The sequence below is a fragment of the Petromyzon marinus genome, chromosome 29, assembly GCF_048934315.1.
Source record: "Petromyzon marinus isolate PM22_M1 ecotype Great Lakes invasive population chromosome 29, UKy_Petmar_22M1.pri1.0, whole genome shotgun sequence".
NCBI classification, from domain to species: Eukaryota; Metazoa; Chordata; class Hyperoartia; order Petromyzontiformes; family Petromyzontidae; genus Petromyzon; species Petromyzon marinus.
In genome coordinates, this window is record NC_133695.1 from 11,304,463 (window position 1) to 11,325,594 (window position 21,132).

The 21,132-nt window shown below is 45.1% G+C and overlaps 1 protein-coding gene across 3 annotated transcripts in view; it reads left to right on the forward strand.

Annotated features, from left to right (window-relative positions):
* Window positions 1-4,784: 4,784 nt before the first annotated feature.
* LOC116947164 (ATP-binding cassette sub-family C member 2) overlaps window positions 4,785-21,132 on the forward strand; it is a 94,032-nt gene continuing 77,684 nt past the window's right edge. Inside the window, exons 1-2 of one of the 3 annotated variants that reach the window (XM_076070560.1) lie at window positions 15,030-15,915; window positions 16,662-16,723. The gene's annotated coding sequence lies outside the window, so the exon portion shown is untranslated. Of the gene's footprint in view, window positions 4,886-15,029; window positions 15,916-16,661; window positions 16,724-21,132 lie in introns of those variants that run through there. The other 2 variants (XM_032962612.2, XM_076070559.1) reach the window with 2 other exon arrangements.

Sequence of the window (21,132 nt, forward strand, 5' to 3'; positions counted from 1 at the left end):
GAACTAGTTTCCCTGTGATGTTTGAGTTATTTTCTGAAAAAACAAACAAATGCCATGTTTACGTTTCAGACTTCATCAGAGCCTCTGCACTTTGTTAATTATCCAACTTTAAAAGAACCTACGTTCGACAATTGGTAATCACAACTTGATGAGCACTAATATTGTCACAAGTAGGCCCAGTCCGAACAGATGTAATGCGCTCTGGTCGCATATATCTGCGTGATCAAAGATGTCGCGCTGCTCAAATAAGCATGGAGTCGAGCTCTTAACTTGGCAACCCTGAGCCGGCAATTGGACATTCACAATTTCAAAATCTACTCGCATCCACGCACCCTATGCTGCAGGCACACAGAGAGAGAGAGACACAGGGAGATAGGGAGTCAGAGACAGGGAGACAAACAGAGACACGGGGAGACAGAGACAGGGGAACACAAAAACACAGGAAACACACACACACAGATCTCCTGGGCCAAAGCGTTTCTCAAGTTGGTGAACCAACTCCGCCCAATTTCCCTGCATGAGTGCAGATAAAAAATTTGATTAACTTGGCCGCTCTCCCATGCATGCGCATGGGAGTCCGGCCAATAGGTAGGCCAGGGTGACATTCCTATAGAAGGGCTGACAGGGTTGGGATCCCTTGTCCCGTAAAACAAAAAACTGCTCCTAATTTTGGCACGGCTCATTGCTCCCCCACCCCCCCCTAGTTGCGTTGGGATCAATCCGACTTCTGACACCCAATTGTCAGGGCTCACACTTGCAGACCCCGTTGGGGCCTTCGCCAAATGGTATGGTCCAGGAGCAGTGGTTCTCACCCGGGGGCTCCGTCGTGGCAATGTCCCAGGGGGGTCCATGAGGTCATTTTATGTCATACGTGAAAATAATGATTTTCGGTGAATAGTCTTGTTTGAATTTGCCAATATAAAATAACTACGATAACATTTAAAATCTCGGAACGATATAAAAGGCATTTCTAAACTCACTGATCGTAAACTGCGTGGCTTCCCAAGGGGCCGTCCATAAATGACGTCACGCACCTAGGGGGGGGGTCAAACATTTGTGACGATGTGTGACGAGGGTGGGGGGGTTGAGAAATGTGACGTCACATCAAAATGCGCAACTTTAAATAATCAATAAAACTCCGCCCAATCTGTGTAAAGATATTACAACTACTCTACTGTAAAGGCGATCACGTGGATTTCGGATTAACCGGAGCACATGTTTGTTCGGTTCAAGCATGTGACTTGTAATAAACACTTCCAAGAATAACAATGCAGAACGGTTTTTAGATTATTAATTTGGGCTTAAGGGAAACCGTGAGTTAGTAATTTACGTCAAGATTTTGGGTGCACGGTTAATCCGCAAATTGGATAAACTACACCGCGGATAATCGAGAGTCTGTTGTGTAACTTGCTCAACTTGCGCACGTAAGGTTTGCAACTGATATGGCAATTAAAGAAGATTTGTACTTTTATTTTGTTAAGCTCCTGTCAAGTCATCACAAATAAGGGACTACAGTTGCAAAAAAATGTTTTATTGGTGTGTGTGCACCGATGGGGCTCTAGCCATGACCAGCAAATCAGGAGGGCTTCTGGCAAAAGTAAGAGCAGTTTGACCCACTGGCAAATTCACGCACTGCAGTATACAATATACATCGTGAGGCATTCGCACCCAGGACAATGATGGCCTGCCAACCTTAAGGTCGTTTTAGATCGGGGAGTCAAAGGGTGGCCGATTTAGTAGAAGAAAAAAAAGCACGGCCGCTCGATTCACGATCGTTTTCTTCTTCTGTGCAACGAATTGCGAAGCAGCGATGAAAAGCTTCTGCGTACGGTGGTGAGATGGAAAGGTGTTGACCCCCCATTAGTTGAAATTTCATTCAGATTGTTTTGGTTTCTTGGTGACTTTGAGTTTTAGTATATCTGACTGTTTTCAACGGCTGCAGCTGCGGGTCGGCAAGGCCTGCCTCTTTGGCAGATGTATTTACAAGTATTAATGAACTGAATGAGAGTCTGCAAGTCCTGAAAAAACAATCCCTTTTTTGCGTTTATAACAAAACAAGACCATTTGTTCAACAACAACAATAACAACAACAAATAGCTGCAGTTTATTTTTCTGGGAATAGTGATGTTAAAGAGCACTGTCCTGGTCTGCTCTGAAATTCCAGTAATTATTAGAGAACCATTTTTACTGGGAAAAAGAACGTTTGCCTAACTACCTCTCCACAGAGGAAAGGAAGCAGGGTTGTGTGATGTGACGGAGACATCAGCTGGCGTTCAGGAGAATACATCTCGGTGATTTTCGGCTCAGAAGAGAGGACTGTCCCCAGATTTCGGAGAGGGCATTGACACTTTTGATTCAATTCTACACAACTTATTTGTGCGAAACTCGAAATTCATTTCTGATTGTCGTAACAAAAAAAAAACAAATACAGGACAAAGCGAATCGTCGAAGCAGGCCTCTGGCTGAAATTAACCAAAATGTCAGCAGATATCCGACGTCTGTCAAGCCAGCTCACGCCCCCCATTAAAACACCCCCAAAATACTAAAAGGTTCTCTGGAGGAGGTAAATATGTAACGTCTTTTTCCAGTTTACAGCAGTTGATTTTTTTCTTTTTTCTACCACAACTGATACAACAACGTTTTATACATGCTTCAGGTTTTGATGTTGTTTTAATACACAGTCTGTTAGCTATGTGGATTCACACGTGCTGGTAAGGATGTATCGTTTTCGATTGCTGGTACGCTATCTATCAAAGTTTGGCGGCCGCTACTTCCAGGTGTCCTCACTTGATCCTTCCACGAGTGAAAGAAGACTCTGCTGGGCCTCCCTTTGTCCACGAGGTCTTTTTTTTTCCACGTTGCTCGCTTTCTCCCGCAATTCCCCGAGCTCCGCCTTCAGCTCTCTTTCTCTCCGTCTCCGCCAATCCTCACCTCTTTCTCCTCTCCTGATCTAAACCCTCCCCCGTCACTCACTCGACTTTCCCTTTCGAACGTCCCAGCCAATTCCTCTTGCTCCCCGTGCCCTAACCCATTAGCGCGTGCAGTGTTGGCTCCAGCCTTCTTGATTAAAAGGCGCTTCTCGGTCTTTGGCTAGGAAGCGTCCCAGGGACCGTATGGGACGATCACCTCACAAGCACTGTATAGATCGTCCTGGATATAACGATCACCATCAGTTCTCAGCAGGGCTTTCCAGGCTAAATACACGCATTGAGATTATTTAGCTTATAATTGGTGCGATAAATGTCCAAATGATGAGCCACTTTGTTGTTGAGCCATCATTTGTGGCCAGGTCGCTTCTGAAAAATAAGTTCATACCTCGGTGGGCTTTGCCTGGTAGGATGGGGATGGTTTAGTGGTTGTATTTGTTTGTGTGCGAGTCATTTGTTTAACTTTCTTGTACTTTGCACTCCGATCGTGTTTTTGTACTGTTTGTTGGTGAAACGTTCTTACCCGCCTGACTGGACATCTGTGAAAAAAGAGCTTTATAGCTCATCGGATTCCTCCAGTAGAAATAAATATTCTGATTCCAAAGTTTACACTCATTTGTGAACGTAAATGTATACACACTGCTTGAGCAATGCGGTTTGACTAATTTCTTCAGGCTAGTTCGAGAAATAAGGAACTTCTGCACCCAAAAACCTTGCTACACTGCATACGTAAAATTGTTCATTATTAATTTTCAAACGCACTGCACATATTCCTGTTATAAAAAAAAGACAGAATACAGAGAAATCTGGAAAAGGAGGGCAATTACGTGAAGAGAAACATCAGAGGGCACCACAGAAGTTACAGAAGATACATACAACATGGGAACATACAAGCATAACAAAATAATATCGATTAATGGCTTTTAAGTTTATTGTGATCAGAATTCGAGCCGATATTTGGTGCATCATTAGATTCTTTGATAAATCTTTAGAGACCCACTGAACTGCTCTGTCTCCCGAAGCGTTTTGCTTAGTTTGCTCACGCCTTTAGCACCAGAACTGGGCAAAAGTATTGCATTAGGTTGTTACTTTTAAGAATACTAACATAAATCAGGATTGTCTTATGTTTCTTTCGGAACCCCACTCGCAATTAATATACCAAAAAGTGCCCCAACACCCCCCCCCCCCCAACGCTGCCAAAATTCATTTTAAATTCAAGATCAGAGATATGTTTTTGTAGCAGAACGAAAAGCAATGGAAAGCATTCGAGTTTGTTAATCAGTTTAACGCATCGTAGTAGTAGGAGGCGACTTTCGCGACCAACATCATCCATAATAGAGGTTTTTTTTTATGTGGGTGAGATCGCGTAAATGTGTCGTTTAACCCGCCACCACCACCGACACAGCCAATTAGTACAGATTGTCACGTAAAGAAAACGTGCCAATTAGTTACTAGTTCAGCACGCCGGTTGTGTGTTGGATACTGAACCCACGACAACATTTACAATTTGTGTACGTTTCGCCGGTAAGTGCAACAACCAGCCTCCTCAGGAGACAGTCAGATTTTGGCTGTCACTCTCCAACACACAACCGGTGTGCTGTGCTAGCAACGAATTGGCACGTTCTGATAACGTGACAAACCTTACTAATTGGCTGTGTCGGGCGGACGCGGGTTTCACGACACATTTGTATGTACGCGATCTAACCCCAGAAAAAAACCCCTCTTTAATGGACACGTGGTTATTGTTCACAAAATGTGACAGCCTCTTGGCTGCTTTCGGAAAAGAGACTGCCAGCCCCAATTTTTTTTTTTTAACCAAAACCCACTTCCTCAAATCGGAGGGATTTTACTTTTTGCATAATCTGACGGTGCCCATGTGTTTCCTCGCGTGATGAATTCAGAGAGAGGGGGATTGAGTCAGCTTTGGTAAACGCAGTCCCACCAGCGCTTATGGCAAGGTAGGTTCGTTATTTTTCATTGGGTTTGATATAAACTACAGCAGCAATGTGCACAAACCTCTTGCTCGCTTTCCAAGCTTAGTGTTCGCATTTTGGCGTCCTCTGGTCTGACACTGGTGGTGAGGCAAGGCCATCAATAAAAATGTCTCTGGTGTAGGCAAATCAGTTTCAAAGGCAATGGGTATATTATCAGGTTTGAAGCTTTCGTGACTGCAGTAATCCATACTCTTTGGTTCTTTCTGCTGCTGCAGACCATGCTTTGCCACCTGATGACGGAAACTTGTGTTGCGCCCGAAACGTCGTGTTTTATTTTATTTTATACCTACGTGACTTTACCGAAAGAAGCAAAGTATGATCAGAGTATGTTTGTTTGCATGTTCAGCGCAAGTATAGTGTGGTGAACGCACGCTTGATCCCTTGCAAAAGGTTTTATTTGGTGTTTCTTAACATCTTAACACAACTGTTGTATCTGTTGTATTGCCACGAAGGGTAAAACCTATTCTTATATTACATCTTATATGGCAAAAAGTTTCCATGATAGATTTTTACATGTAGTTAGTCGGGAGAAAGCACGGTTTGTATGCGCCTATGCTATAAACTATTTATGACCATTGTTGAACTAAATTGATGTGAAATGTGTTTCTCACCTCCAATTAGCACGGTTGGCTACGTAACGGTGTGAAAGAAGTTCAAAGTGCATACTCAATGCGCGGTGTATAAGATGTTCTCCAAGCATTTGCCTTACGTTGCTCATAAAACGCTGTCCACTGCAGTGCTGTAAACCGTCTGTTAATATTGTGACTTGAAGCAAATACCTTCTGCTGGGGAAAAAATAAAATCTTCAAAATTGTTGTTTATAAGTCCAGAGGTCGCCGGTTCGTTCTCCCGGCGCGGCAGTTAAAACAATCGGTAGCAAGTCTCTTAAATCTCATCTGCCTCCCAGCCACACTGGTGTGGCTACTCACCTTAGACCAAGGCGTCTGGCCCAGTGGCGGATTCAGCTAGTGCGGAGCCTGTAGCATATGTTATAAAGGGGCCCTAAATAAAAAAAAACATGTAAATTCTAAAACACGTACATTTTTTACTTGCATAGTAAAGTAATTGTATTTTGTCATTTGCTATACAGCCAGATAATACGACAAATCGCTAACCTTAAACGCCCAGCCGTTCATAAAAGTGTGTACTATAGTAATAGAACAAGTGCAGAATCACTGAGCCGGAATTGATAGCTTGAAGACGTGTAGCAACTTTTGCTACTTGGATAATCCGGCACTGGCCTGGCCGGCGTGGAAGAGTAGGCCAAAAACTCGAGAGCAGGGGTTGACAACCTGCGACTCTGGAGCAAGCACGTGGTCGCTCTTTGGCTGCCCCCTTGCGGGCAGCCATTTTAAACAAACTAACATCTTCGACACAATTAAACGTAAAGACAGTTGATTAAATAATAGCAGGGAATGGAGGTCACTATGGGGCCGTCCATAAATGACGTCACGCACCTGGGGGGGGGGGGGGTCAGACATTTGTGACGATGTGTGACGAGGGGCGGGGTTTGAGAAATGTGACGTCACGTCAAAATGCGCAACTTTAAATATAGACAACACGTTCTACTTAATTAAATAGACTTTTTTTTATAAATGTTTTCTCCTACAACATCAGAGTGCAACGCCACATTAAATACGCACTACAATGACAATAGTTTAAAGCGATTTGAAGCATGTTTTTTTTGGGGGGGGGGGCAGAGCTTTGTGACGTCATATTTGAAGGGGGCGGTCTGACTTTTTTTGACGCCGTGTGACGAGGGGGGGGGTCAAAAATCGTCAAAAATCGCGTGACGTCATTTATGGACGGCCCCTATGGAATGTCCTTGGTGGTGACGACAAAATGTACAACAGTCAAACTGTACTGTAAACAAAATAACTTAGGGTGCGGGAAAAACAAATCTCTACTGGCGCAGTTGATTCAATCAGCTATTCTGTTCATTTCAGTCAGAATTAATTCTTCATCTGCCGTATACCTGCTGCTGTGTTTGTGTGCAAGTGGCTCTGCGTGTGATGCGGCTCTCGAACTATTTTTGGTGAAAGACAAAAACGGCTCTTTACCTCCTCCTTCTTTCAAAGGCTGCCAACCCCCCAGCTCTAAGAGAGGGCCTCTTTGGGGGTCTCCCTCTAGTGGAGGAATCTAGCAGCAGAGGCGTGAGCAAGCGATTGCAGGTGCTGAACTCTGACCTTTTTATACTGTTATAATAGTAGGTGGCGAGATGTTAACTACCTCGCCTGGTATGAAGGAGGTCGTGGGCTCGATCCCGACCCTGACGCCTGCTGTTTATTTTGTTACAGCAGGCGTCAGGGTCGGGATCTCTCCACGTGGTCGCGTGGATTTTTCTCCAGGTCCTCCGGTTTTGTTCTCGACATATACAATCAACACGCGTTTAGAGTATTTGGCTGCTATTTCCACGACAAGTTTGTGCTGAAAACCGCATCGTCTCTAAAACATCTGACTTCATTACCAATGGTGGTCGAATATGCTTGCAGGAACGACGATGCGAAGACTGATGGATTAACAATTATAATCCTACGCTACTCAACCTCTGGAAAGGAAATATGGACATCCAGCCATTTGGATCAAACCAGTCAATCGCGGACTACATTGCAAAGTACAATGATGAATACTGGCGACGGAATTCGCGCGCAAACTCGGCACAACGACGGAGAAGCGTTGGTCGGATTCGCACACGATGGTCACCTCGATAGAGTTATTGCGTGCAAATTTCCGTGTTATGACGAGCGGACTCACGCCACCATGCACTCTTCCCACACTCGCAGAAACCACACGAAAAAGTTATTATGATGAATACTGGCGACCGGATTCACGCGCAAACTTGGCACAGCGACAAAGGGACGTCGGTCGGATTCGCACACGATGGTCACCCCGATAGAGTTATTCGCGCGCAAATCTCCGTGCTACGACGAGCGGACTCACGCCACCATGCGCTCTCCCCACACTCGCAGAAACCACACGACAAGGTTATTGCTCACTAACGATGTATTCCCGGTATGACTTGGATTAACCACTATGTGACTCAGAGCTGAAATCGGTGAGGAAACCGCTCTATCTTTCGACAGTCTAAACCCACTCCGCCCTGCTTATTTCCATTTACCCTCTCGAGGAATTCTCACACTGGTCTCAATATCTCACCCTCTGGCACTCACGGTTCGACTCGTCACACGGACTTGCAAGTGGCTGGGAAGTCGACGGACCCGATCGCTGGCTTTAGGAGAACACGAACTGAACATCGCGCTTTCCTCTCCCATTATATCCTCCTCTACATCAAAGGAGCCCCTCGGCTGATCTGGCGGCCTTTACGGCCAATCGGATCGATGCCCTGCACTGGTGCTCTCAGCGCCGTCCGCATCCCTCTTTACACATCAAAGGGGCCGCCGCTGGGCTGTTGCATTGGCCGGGGGGCGTACGAGCACACTTTTCCAGCCAATCAGACGCTTACCCGGCTGATGCTGCCTCCAGGGTGCCCGCGCCCATCGTGCGTGGCCCCGTCCCCCCTTTACCTGCCGCGCTGTGTGTGTCCTAACCGCGGTGGCTGAGTAGCCTCGTCGTGACCATGTAAGTTCACGTCAATTCACGGCGCCGCAGTGCCATTTCACCTGGGGGAAGCCTCGGCCAATTCCCTGGCCCCAGGAAACCGTGGGGGATGTTCCCACGAGGAGGGCTCCTGGGTGAAAACCTGGAGGCCACGTGACTTCCCCACGAGGTCCTACGTGGGGGTGTGTGTGTGTGTGTTCATGTGGGGGGTGGTGAGGGGGAAACAGCATCGGCCAGGCTGCTTTGTTGTGGGGGCATCGCAGGCGCGGCGCCGACAGAGCGGCTTCGCTGCTGTGGCATCACACCCACTTTGTGGATGTTTGGAAGGCCATAAAATCTGGGTGGTCTAGCAGCTGAAGGTTTTAGGGAGCTCTGCTTGGTCTGATCGATTAGAGAAGTCGATGTAGTGATGATATTGTTGGTTTCAGTAGCTAGGCAGTTGGTGGGATCTCTGTTGATTTTGGTATAGCTACCATGATTAAGAAGGTCCTTAATTTTGTTGTTGTAAGTGGTTTTATCCATGATGGCAGTGGCATTGCCCTTGTCGGCTGATAGGATGACAATTTTTTATTTAGAGAGTTCAAAACGCTCGTCCTTGCTGATGTTGGTAATGGGTTTCTTAGTGTTTTTGAGGATAGCAGCAATTTCAAATCTAGCCACGTCTGCCGGGATGTGTCCCAAGCTTTTGAGGGCTACGTAGACCTGGGCTATTATATCATCCACTGGGATATATTATATCATCCACTGGGATATGTTTAGGGGTGACTACTAGTTTGGGTGCATATTTGTTGGGGATTTTGAATCTTAGAAACAGTGATACAGTAGCTACTCGTAAGCAAGAGCAAGTAACATACTTCTGAATGTGTAAAAAGCTGGTACAACAGTCGAAATGTGTAATGCCTCAAAATCCTACCCACAATGTGAAGACAACGAGCTCTCAGACGTGTTTACCCGCACTCTGGCGGGAGCAATGGAGCACCACATTATCACCAAACCAGTTCCTTATTGCAGATCGTACACAGTGCCAGATTATCCTAGCAGCAAAAGTAGCTACATATGCTACGGGCCCCACACTTTCAAGGGCCCCGCGCTATACGCTTTCAAGCTATCAATTCCGGTTCAGTGATTCTGCACTTGCTCTATTACTATAGGACTATACTGCCTTCACCTTTCATTAACGACCCGGTTGTTTTAGGTTAGCGATTTGTCGTATTATCTGGCTGTATAGCAAATGAAAAAATACAATTACTGTACTATGCATGTGAAAAATGTATGTGTTTTCATATTTACGTGTTTTATTTATTTATGGTCCTACAGGCCCCGCACTACCTTAATCCGGCACTGATCGTACAGTCTGTCCAGTTGGCTTCACCCTGGCACGCCGCCAGAGTGCCCCGCTGGACAGGTTTCTGGACAGGGCGAGGTCTCTGTGCAGCGAACCTCCTCCCCACGTCGGGGTCTTCATGACAATCCGCACTGCAGCTGTGGCACGACACGACCAATGTCGCGTGTCGTTGACCGCATCCGAGGACGCCGTTAAGTGGCTCGGAGACTGACTGATGTGCACTTTTCCTTGATAACAGATTTTATGGATGGTAATGCTTAGGTAACCAATGGCCCTCTGGGCCCAGGGCTTTCTAGCTTCGCTGCAAGGGATGTTAAAAAAACTAAACTTGCTTCTCTGCTCATGTGTGCATCACTCATGTGAATAGATTTTTCTCTCAGTTGCGTGCCAGTGGTAGAACACAATGTTACCTGATTTAAAATGTGATTATAATGGCTCATTTGTATTTAATCAAGCACTTTTGGGCGCTGTACAATTTGATGGATGAATCTGCAGTGGAATTCTCGAGCACAATTTAATTTGTGGGTGAAATACTTCGCAGCTGCGGCACGACACGACCAAAATCGCGTCTTGTTGACCGCTGTCCTCCGAGTGCGGGCGGACGTCTGCGAGAACTCCGTTCGACCCCCGAGGACGCCGTTACGCGGCTCGGAGATTTTACGCACGTGCCGAACGCAAAAACCGCCACCCTTACCACTCTCGAATCTCGAACAGGCCTTTCGTGTGAAGAGTCTCGAACGAGATGATATGTTTAATGCTGAATTGTTGCGTGTATGTGGTCAGAATGCAAACAAAAACATGCCCTGGTAGTATATGCGTTGTCTTTGAAATTGATTGGTCCACACCAGTCTCAAACAATGTTAGACCAGAGAACGCCAAAAGTGAATGATAATGCGTTTTCTTTGTGCTGTTCGCCTTTTGGCGTCCTTTGGTCTCACACTGTTTGAAACTAGGTTCTAAAGAAAGCTGTCTCTTGTGTGGACCAATCAGTTTCAAAGACAATGCATCATATACTATCAGAGCATGTTTTTTGTTTGCATGTTCACCACAAGTATATGTGGTTCATGCAGACGATTCCTTGCAAAAGGTTTCTGTTTGGTATTTTAACATCTTAACACCTCCTGTTTTATTGCCATTTTTTTATATTTTGATACTGGCAAAGAAAGGTTCCATATTGTGATATTTTTGTTATCGCATGCTCGTCTTGCTGAGCCAGGCGATAGCCGCTTCGTCAGCAACGTGGAGGAGGGAGAAACCCTGGGGTCCAACATCGGAGTCGGTTCAGGGGGACGCTCGTTGAGAACGAGAACGTGCAATGGCGCGGTCTGTCGCCGACCACGACCGCAGCGTTGGCTTGTCGTCACGTTGGCCCCGAGGCGTCGAGAGGGAGGCTGGCTGCGCATGAACCCTTGGCCGGTACGGAACCTGCTGAGCAAGGCGCGCGACCGGCGCGGTCGCTCGAAGCCGGGAAAACGAACCGATAGCATGGGCGACGAGGAAGCGGTTCTCACTGTGTCGGGTGGGACCGTTCGTCACAGCCGAGCCTTGTTTTCCCGATGACGAGCGGGCTCGTTGAGGGTCGCCCGTGTCCAGCTGTAGAGGGGGACTCGCTGTATTGGCCGTTGCCCGTCCCCACGACGAAAGCGAGGGTGGTGGTGGGGGAGCGATATTGCTCAGCGCCGGCAGCCAAGCTGGTGGGGTGGCTTGCAGCGTAGGACCCGTGACGGTGTGCGCGGTTGAATGCAGTTGGACCCCAACCAGCTTCGCGTGCAACGGCCGACACCGCACCGGTGCTTGCGCCGCGATACTCAGCGGTTGAATATCAGAGGGCGATAGCAGCTGCTGTGCCAAGTATCTGTGAGCGTAGCACGCTGTGCAGGTTGAGCTGCCCCAGTTTGCTGAGAAGGTTGTTCTTCGACCCGACTTTGGCTGCCGTCTTCTTCGGGTGGTTGTGGAACATCAGAGGCCTGTCCGATGTCACGTGAAGCACAATGGTTTCAAACTGGCCAAATAAACTGCAGGATATGACGCCTGCAACGGAGCTTGACGAAAACGGTGTCGAGCGGTGGCGGGATAGTTAACATCTCGCCTGGCATGCAGGTGTAGGGGTGTTGTGGGAAGGAAACACACAGTGTGGGAAGGTAACACACAGTCACACCTGTAGGGGTGTTGTGGTAAGGAAACACACAGTGTGGGAAGGTAACACACAGTCACACCATGGTGGCTACAACCACGTCCGCTATAGCCCCGCCCTCAGTGGTGTATGGGTATAAAGGGCGGGGAGCCAGAGAGCTCGGGGCAGTGTGTTGAGGCCAAGAATGAAGAACCAGTGAAGAAGGAAGGCCGGCTAGATTGACCCTGGGACTTCCCTGACCGCTGTCCTTTTGAGGGCCGGCAGGGTAAGCCAGTGGTGCGGCCCCAGAGCCTCAGAGCCGGAGCCCTTTCAAGGGTCGGTCTGGTTGGTGGGGTGCCGTGACCTGTGCTTGACCAGGGCCAGATCAGATAGCCTCCTCTAGCGCCTGTAGCTGGAGGAACTGGGAGCAGAGGAGTTAGGCTAGATAGCCTAGGGGGTGTCCCAGCGTGTATACGGGTGAAGGGGCCATTACCCCTTCCAGTGTAACCCTTGTTACGTTAAATAAACAGTGCTACCTCTAATCCACCGTCTCCGTGTCCCGTGAACCCACTACACAGGAGTGTGTGGGGTCGATTCCGACCCTGACACCTGTATATGTTGAGTTTGCGTTTTTTTCCTCCTTGGTCGCGTGGATTTCTTTCTCTGGGTCGTCCAGGTTCTCCCTCCACATTCAGAATTATCGCGCGTTTAAACTATTTGGCTGCTATAAATTTCCACGCCATAAGCCCACTTTGTTGCGTTACCACCTGTGGCCAGTTCGCTTCTGAAAAAGAGCGATGCGGCTGAGTGGGCCTAACCTGATAGACTGAAAAGAGTTTAGTTTCAGTATATAGACATTCCTCGAAGATACCGGTGTCTCATCAACCGCGTCCGAGCATCAACAGGCCAATGCCCAACACCTCCTTCATAAATGGAAAAGTAAAGACAAGCCACAGTAGCAGTGTGGCCATGCAACCCAAACTATGGACCATATGGTAAACCGCTGTAGCCTGTGCTCCTTCAATGGAAGAAAGGCTAAACTACACGAAACTCCCTCCTGAAGCCGTCCTGTGGCTAAGCAGACCTCAACATTGGCATTTCGCCGCTGAGCATATTGCGGCACGCAAGAGTAGAATGCAATTGTGGGTGTTCATGAAGGAGGTGGGCGTGGGGCAGTGGGTGTAGGGGTGCCAGGAAAAGTTGACGTGTCGCCACCGATTTGAGCCACGACGTGGCTGGGGAGGCAGCAGAGGGTGTGCCCAGACACTTTCTCTGCAGCTTATTTTGTTGAGCCACGGTGGCGAGATGTTAACTGCCTCGCTGGGTATACAGGACGTCGTGGGTTTCGATCCCGAGCCTGACGTCTGTTGTATATTTTGGGTTTGTGTGTTCTATGTCCCCATGGTCGCGGTTTTTCCATCCACATTTATAATCAACATGCGTTTAGAGTATTTGGCTGCTTAAAATGTCCACGCGATGATCTACTTCGTTGAGCTATCATTTGTGGCCAGGTCACTTCTGAAAAAAGATCTGTATAGCTCAGTGGACCTTACCCTGTAAAATTAAATCAATTTGTTTCGTTTTTGGTTAAAGGCTGAGTCATAACTTATGAATGAGAACAGGATAACGAGAAGTCGGATCTAGAGCTGCTCGGCTTGTTAACTGGGGGTAACGCATAGTAAGTTGGCTGTGTTGGAAACGCCGAAGATAATTCATCACACATAAATCTGGTCTGTGTGCCCTCATGCTGTTGGGCTGTCACCACTCCAGGGCCTGTCAGGATTCTGCGGAATGTGAACGCGTGACACCATTTGGGGGTCGCCAATGATGCCGATAACTGGCAAAGCCTTTTACACTAATTGTTCATCCAGAGGAGACCCGGGGGGGGGGTGGTTTTGTTGGAGATTTGTGGACTTATTTGCGCTAAATTTCTGCCAATTTGCCCGGGTTTTGCGTACACTATTTGCGTGCCTTGTGTGTGTGATGCTAATGGGAGTGACGGGTGTGGGATGGGGTGGGGTTAGGGGTGGAAGAGAGTACAGAGAGGTGGTTCCGTGCCAGTTTAGAGTTCGTGTCCTAAATGTGTGTGAGCCAGTGCTCATGTAAACTCGACGATCCACGCGGCCTACAAATGCACCTCGTTAGGCACAAAGCAAGATCCCAGTGAACGTGCCAACGTTGAGCCAACGTCAATTAACGTTGGGCCCAACGTTTGCTTGTTTACTGGCATGGGTGGCACCACGGGTCCCGTGGTGGTGGTGGTGAGTGGCGACGACTGTTAGTGGGGTGCTTTGCGTGTGGGAATTACCGTCATGATGATGGAGATAATTTTGTCGTCATGGCACACTCGCATCACGTTTTATCTGCACCTTGCCTGGACCTCACCTCGGCTGATTCATCATTAAACAAATACCTGGTATAGTTAATTAAAAACCCACTGCCAGATAGGAATAGGCCAGGAATATTGGCTCCACGACACACATTTCCATGCTGGCTATAGTAAGTGCTCAATAACAGTGCCTGTCCGAGAACAAAAACATTGCTACATATTCATCGTCATCAGCCATGAAAAATCGACTGCTGGATGAAGGACTCTATCAGCTATCGCCATTCATCAAAGTTCTGGCTGAAATGAAGTTTTGGTCTTTGCCATTATTGTATGTATCTCGTGACAGAATACCAATAAACATGTGGCTGGAACCGTCGGACCAACTTTGGCCAAACGTTCTATGTTTACTGGGATCTACCAGAGGTGTGGCTAGCTTCAGTAGTTGCTTCGTTGAATCAACATGTGATTCGGGAAAGTGCGGGTATGGATGTATGTTGAACTTCTTTCGCACAGTACGTAGCCGACCGTGCTATTCGGAGGTGCGGGTGAGCAATGTGTCCATGACGCATCGACAGGGTGAGCTGTTTCAGTGCAATGCATAGGCTGTTCAGCTGTTCACCTTTTAAAAACTGCCACATCATCAGGAGCTGCATGGGGAGGAGCAGGTGTCTTCTAGGCCTCTCAGTACTGTGTATACTAAAAACTAATCAAATGTTTTTTTATTTTTCCCAGGTAAGGTCCCACTGAGCTGTGTAGCTATTTTTATAGAAACGACCTGGCCACAAGTGATAGCCCAACCAAAGTGGCTTATCACGTGGGAATCTATAGCAGCCAAATACTCTAAACGCGTGACGTTGATTCTAAATGTGAAGGAAAGAACCGGAGGACCCGGAGAAAAATCCACGCGACCACGGGGAGAGAGAGAGAGAGACACGCAAACTCCAAATATACAGCAGGCGTCAGGGTCGGGATCTAACCCACGACCTCCTGCATTCCAGGCGAGGTAGTCAACATCTCACCACGGAGAGAGACACGCAAACTCCAAATGTACAGCAGGCGTCAGGGTCGGGATCTAACCCACGACCTCCTGTATACCAGCCGAGGTAGTATACCGTACATCTATCACATGACTCAGCTTGACTTGACGCGTTCATGTGATATCACTCTTACAAAACAGAGCAAAGTTCACCTCCTGTAACCATCCAACAACTCGCACTGGGCCCCTCCTATTTCCCATTCTTACCTCACGAGCATAGTCAAAACCATCTGCGGCAATACCATTAACATCATAACAACAACAACAGCACCTAGATACGTCAACCTTAACGAATCAGCAGTGATTGTTCTGCGTGGCAAGTGTCGGAGACATTTGAAGGGAAATGTAGGTGAGCTCGCTCAGAACGCGAGGAAGCTTCTGCGCATTTCTCTTTGACCTTGTCCCATGAGTCACGGCGTTTGGATTTAAGTTCAAAGTTAAACCTGATAACCAGTCAGTCTGCATAAAGCTCAGACTCGCTGCGCGTTGTTGAAAATTCGAGTGTGTACCTTAACGGGACTCGACGTTTCGCCGATTTTAGATTGTTCGCTGGAGATAATAACGTTACATCAAGAAACGACTTTGTGCATCTTTACCGAAGCCTATTTCCACGGTATGTATGTATGAATGTGCGTGCGTATAGTGGTAGTGCAGCGGTTAGCGCGCGGTACTACGAACCTGGCGACCCGGGTTCGATGCCCGCTCACGGCCAACACACAGTGACGATTATCTGAACCGGTCTTGGGCCTCTCCTAGGTCGACTCAGCCTCAAATTAGTACCTGGTGCGACGTGTAAACATCGCCACTCCGGAGACAAAGGCGGCCGGGCGTGGTGGTGCTGGCCACCCACCCCCTCGTGTGCCGTGCCGACCTTCACAGGTGCTGCTACTCGCTAACAGCAGCACTTGCCCCTACAGTCTGTTACAGGCTACACGGGGGAACTTTGTACGTATTTTGTCAAGACTCTTTCTGAATGTGTGCACTCTGTTACAAGTTGTGTTACTTATTAGTGTGCAAGTTAATCTCGCGGTAATGTTGTGCAAGAGTTTTTTGCAGCCAGCCTTTTAACATATTTTCAAGTATATTCTTTCCAATTTATTTTAATTCAATACATGGCAAGTAAAAATATCTATTTGACCTGGTGTCCTAAACTTTTCATGAAAAGATTGTTTTCCCCATTTTCGAGTTGTCCCTTTGTCACGATAGACTATTTCACGGTACAACATACTGTAGTGCATTTTACAAAACTGGTTAACGATTATCGCAATATCCGTTTCCCGTAATGTTGTAATTTTGTTTCGCAGATTTTTTTTTTGTTTAAACATCATTGTTTTGTATTATGTTTCGCTGCACTTCCAGTAAAATCGAGCTCGCCGGTGACATTCTTCAACTGCGTTTCGCTCTCTCAGCTCGAGCCTGCCGTAATTATTGTCATCATCGCAACACTCGTCACCTCCAATTCTTGGCACGCACGCGGCTGTTGATTAGGCGGTAAATGACAAGTAAATAATTAACGTCCGAATTTGAACCTTGTGTGGCAGGACCCGGGGTCCCGAATAAACGGAAGTCAAAATCGTAATTAATTAATGCGTTTTTGACGACTCCGACATAAATGCCGCGTCCCACCTGGCACGGATCATTCTGTTGTCATAATACGGTGAAACTGCTCTCTTATCTTCATCATTATTTGTGACCTACCAATGTCTGCAGCCAGGATCAATCGATGACAATCCTATTGCCTGCAGATATTTAACAGATGAGATGCGTCGCACCATTAATTCCTCCTGTTTGATAATACTTCTCTTGTTCGTATGCATCTGTGCAGACAGGTTTTGTTTTGCGGTTAAGCCATAGTCCCCACATACCACGCGTATCAATGCGGATATGAGGAGCGATGACCCACTACTCTGTAGAGTAACATTGGTATAAACGCTTGTTACAATATGAACAGCGCATTGAAAACGCGTACTAGTTTACGTGCTCTTTACAAAGTGTGTTCACAAATCCACACTGAGAAACACAATGAGTGACAGAGGGGTGTAAATTGTTTTTTCGATAGTGCTTTTAAATAGAGGTACTTCAGCTAAGTAGTTTTCAGTTGTAAAGGCATAGTTTAACAAGACAACACTTGCCACCATCCTTCACACCCAATGGTGAAGAAGAGATAAGTTTTTGTTTACATTGTAATATAATGTTTACATTATATAATATATAATGTTTACATTGTAATATAATGTTTACATTATATAATATATAATGTTTACATTGTAATATAATGTTTACATTATATAATATGTTTACATTGTAATATAATGTTTACATTATATAATATATAATATGTTTACATTGTAATATAATGTTTACATTATATAATATATAATATGTTTACATTGTAATATAATGTTTACATTATATGATATATAATGTTTACATTGTAATATAATGTTTACATTGTAATATAATGTTTACATTAACAAGACAACACTTGCCACCATCCTTCACACCCAATGGTGAAGAAGAGATAAGTTTTTGTTTACAATATAATGTTTACATTATATAATATATAATGTTTACATTGTAATATAATGTTTACATTATACATAATATATAATATAATGTTTACATTATAATATAATGTTTACATTATATATTATATAATATGTTTACATTGTAATATAATGTTTACATTATATAGAATATAATATGTTTACATTGTAATATAATGTTTACATTATATATAATATGTTTACATTGTAATATAATGTTTACATTATATATAATATCTAATATGTTTACATTGTAATATAATGTTTACATTATATATAATATATAATATGTTTACATTGTAATATAATGTTTACATTGTAATATAATGTTTACATTATATAATATGTTTACATTGTAATATAATGTTTACATTATGTAATATATATGTTTACATTGTAATATAATGTTTACATTATATATAATGTGTTTACATTGTAATATAATGTTTACATTATATATAATATCTAATATGTTTACATTGTAATATAATGTTTACATTATATATAATATATGTTTACATTGTAATATCTAATATGTTTACATTGTATATAATATAATATGTTTACATTGTAATATAATGTTTACATTATATATAATATATAATGTTTACATTGTAATATAATGTTTCTGCGAGAGCCGGGGGGCTTATGGGGCCCCGGGGTCCCGCCATAAGGTTCAATTGATGAAGTCTCAGAACACGCACTGCAGTTAGTTACCCCGGAAAAAAGAATAAATTATTTCGCTGTTTGTTTACAACTTAATTTACTGTGCTTTGGTTATTTCATTAATACCATAATTTGTCAGTAAATACAATTTTAAAACATTAGAACGTGCCACGATAATAATTTTATAATAATATTGCTCATCTGACTCTGCAATTATGGTGGACCTCAAATTGTGAAATATCGTAGAATTATATTATTTGGGTCTTTCGGTAAAGTCACGTAGATAGGTTCAAAGAAAATAACAAAAAACTACGACGTTTCGATCGCAACACAAGCGGTCGCCTTCAGAAAAAAGGGGGGTTAGCTTCCAAAGGGTTTGAAATTGGCATAGCCCAAATTTCAGCAGCCAATGATAATGCAAGTGGTGGGCAGCCAACCCGACGGCGGTTGGTTTTCCACCAATCAAAGGGCTGCCAGGTGAAAATTTGCATGTTAATGAGAGATTAGCATGTTCATTGAAAATCGCAGAGACCCACCCGAGGGGTAGTCGGCACGCGAAGTGGCTTTGTTGGTGTGAATCCTGTGAAATGGGCGTAAAGCACAACTACCATCGGAAGGTGGTAGGATAGGAACAGCATAGCCAGTTATGACTTAAACTGGTTGATAACGCCCTTCCGATGATTGCTCAGTTTGTACCCATCTTCTCGGTTGAAATTGTGTATGTGTCTATATATATGGATGGCTTCATGAACGAATCTTTGTTGATAGCCAGTGGGCTTGCAAAGTTTTAAATATCGTAGAATTGTGTCTCCATGTCATGACAACCCACGTGACTCACTCCAGAACCTCCTAAGCCTCAGCCATTGGTAATTAACCTTAAGAATCCTATGGGTGTCTTAGTTTGGCACGATATGCCCTGGGTATTGACACTACATTCTAATAATTCTAAACGACACGCATTATTTGGTGATACTGCAAGGTGCGCTTGCGATGGCGAGATGTTAGCTACCTCGCCTGGTCTGCAGGAGGTCGTGGGTACGATCCCGACCCTGACACCTCTATATTTGGAGTTTGCATGTTCTCCCCTTGGTCGCATGGATTTTCCTCCGGGTCCTTCAGGATTTCCCTCCACATTTATTAAACATGCGTTTATTGTATTTGGCTGCTATACATTTCCATATGATAAGTGGCCTCGTTATCATGTGTGGCCAGGTCGCTTCTGAAAAAGAGCCAATTAGTAAGGTTTGTCACGTAAACAAAACGTGCCAATTAGTTACTACGTCTGTATGGGATAGCGTGTTGCCCCCTCACTTGAGTGCATTTTCTCCGGGTGCTGCTCCAGTTTCACCCACATGTAAGAACTCGTTAAATGGCCGATAACACCTGGGGCGACGCGGTGGTGAGATGTTAACTACCTCGCCCGGTATGCAGGAGGCCGTGGATTCCACCCCGACCCTGACGCCTGTACATTTGGAGTTTGAATTCTCTCCTCGTGGTCGTGTGGATTTTTCTCCGGGTCCTCCGATTTTTCCCTCCACATTTATAAACACGCGTTTAGAGTATATGGCTGCAATACATTTCTAGACGTTAAGCCACTTCGTCGAGATATAATTTGTGGCCAGGTCACTTCTGAAAAGGAGATTGTTAGCTCAGTGGGCCTTACCTGGTAAAATAAAAAAAAAAGTTTACGTTTTAGTTTAGCATTGGCAGTGATGCAAACACGCAATGAAACAACTCAATCAACCCGTGAAAAAAACAATAAACTGAATAACAGCGTGACGTTATAAAAACATACAGACTAAGCAACATCTTGAAAAATGGCCCTTCTATACACCATGGGCCCTGATTAGAATTACAGTTTAAATTATTTCCTGATATTGAGTAACAGACAAACCCTTCAATAATCACATAGATTATTGTTTCTCGCGAATTGCATTATGGGTAACCCTCTCACAGTGTGTTACCCATAATCAACTTTAGGAGTTATCGTTTCATTCGAGTTACAGAGGCTCTAGAGCAGCGCGGTGGCCCATCTACAGGGGAGTAGCGGAATAGAAGAAGAAAATTATTATATCCTCACAAAGGAAATGTACAAATTCAAATATTTCGTACACGCAGCAGTCGGCGAAAAAAGACTGGAAGCCGCTGCTCTAAAGAAATCGATCAAATGGACTTTGCAAGTCAAAGGGACTTTCAAATGTTTGAAATTCCTGAAACTTGCAAGAGGGGGGTAGATAAATATAGTGGAGTTAATTTAAAACGTGGTTTTATTTTACTGTGTGCGTGTGTGTGTGTTTTTTGTCCTTGCTGTGTATTTTAATGGAGAAATCAAATGCGTTACGTAAACACACCTGTGCTCCGAAAGGACACCACGTGTGGATCTACAAAGAGATACGGTTTATTTTCAGTGAAGGAGAGGCATCCATTCAGTGCTCTCAGCTGAATGGTATTCAGGTGAGATAAGAGGTGACCTTCAAAATAAGAGGTGGCCTGCAGAAACCAAGAGAAGATCAACGCACTGGCATGCCACCACTTTCGCAAGTGACGCGTTTTCATATAATAATAGGGTTTTTCCCCTTTTTTCTGGCAACAAAACTGAAACCTTTTTACAAGGATTC